Genomic DNA, 1,365 nt, shown 5'->3' with positions numbered 1-1,365 from the left:
TTTGTGTGAAGGTGTGGGCTCTGCTATGAATCAGTGTGAGGACAGAGAGGAGGGAGTCCCTCCCTCTAAAAGCACTCTGTGTGGGGAACATGACAGCCAGACCAAAGCTCAGAGGTGAGATGAGGATCTCTAACTGTCCAGGACTCAAATCACTCCACCATCATTATTCACTCTCAAAGCTCTGTGTGTGTTGTGTTGAAGCCCAGAGCAGCAGCAGGGACCAGACTCTGCTGGACCTGGACCTGGACCTGGAATCGAGGGCGTTAAGAATCTCCGGTTGAGGTTTGAACCTTGTAAGGTTAAAGGTGGACAGCAGTCTGCTAAGAAAAGGTGAGAATGTAAAATGTCTGTTAATATTCAATTATCCTAAGAAGAAGTATGATGTTTTGATGAAGCCCAGAGCAGCAGCAGGGACCAGATTCTGCTGGACCTGGACCTGGACCCAGCTGTGTGTCCATCAAGAGTGACTGGTCTATGAGGGAACCTCTTGTCTTCAAAGGTGGACACCACTCTGCTGATCAAAGGTCAGCATGTTAGGTTGAGTTTCCTCATTTCATCAGAACAAAGGGGTTAACAGCCCAACCTGCATCTTTTATGAGGGCTGTGATTAAGTTTCTTACTACAGGATTATGTAAATACACTCAGTGTGATCACGTCATCAAACAGAAACACACTGTTCAGGATTCAAATTAAAAAGAGAGATGGGTATATGTATCAACCTGTTGTATTCAGATAATATGACACCCATCAGCTTATCCTAGGTAAACATTTTAATGGAGGGATTTCCTGTCATCCAATGGGTATTATGTCTTTATCAGGCAGTTAAGTAGTCTGTTCTGCTTCTGCTCTACTTCACAGAGTTGATCAGCAGAGCTCAGAGGTTCCCAGTGGTCAGTCTGCCCAGCAGCATCAAACAGACCTGGACTCCATATTTATGGTGTGTAAATGTACAAGCTCAGCTACTACTGCTAATTACAGGAGCCACAAAGTAAATAGTGAAGCAGCATTCTGATCCAGTCTCCATGCTGCACTCTGCAGACCAGCAGGCTTTCTGTCTGTCACAGATGATCTGATGTTGACTTCTACCAGTTCAACTTTACATTTTCTTCTGTTCCAGCTGCTCCAGGAAAACATTGGCAGGTTTGTGAAGAACGAGGTGAAGAAGTTCCAGAGAGTTCTGGGTCCAGATTACCCAGCATGCTTAGAGAGTCAGAGGGAGGAGGAGGAGGTGTTGGACGTTGAGGAGGGGGAGCAGAGGAGGAGCAGCAGAGAGGCATTTCTGAAGATCACACTGCACTTCCTGAGGAGAATGAAGCAGGAGGAGCTGGCTGAGCGTCTGCAGAGCAGTAAGAGGATTTGAACAGA

The 1,365-nt window shown here is 46.4% G+C and overlaps 1 long non-coding RNA gene across 1 annotated transcript; it reads left to right on the top strand.

Annotated features, from left to right (window-relative positions):
* Window positions 1-482: 482 nt before the first annotated feature.
* Window positions 483-1,212, top strand: LOC123964341. The gene is made up of 3 exons (XR_006823416.1): window positions 483-524; window positions 859-937; window positions 1,118-1,212. It is a non-coding gene; the product is annotated as an uncharacterized LOC123964341 (long non-coding RNA).
* The last annotated feature ends 153 nt before the right edge of the window (window positions 1,213-1,365 follow it).

Source organism: Micropterus dolomieu, unplaced genomic scaffold (genome assembly GCF_021292245.1).
Source record: "Micropterus dolomieu isolate WLL.071019.BEF.003 ecotype Adirondacks unplaced genomic scaffold, ASM2129224v1 contig_1864, whole genome shotgun sequence".
Lineage (NCBI taxonomy): Eukaryota > Metazoa > Chordata > Actinopteri > Centrarchiformes > Centrarchidae > Micropterus > Micropterus dolomieu.
This window is presented reverse-complemented; position numbering and strand designations above follow the sequence as displayed.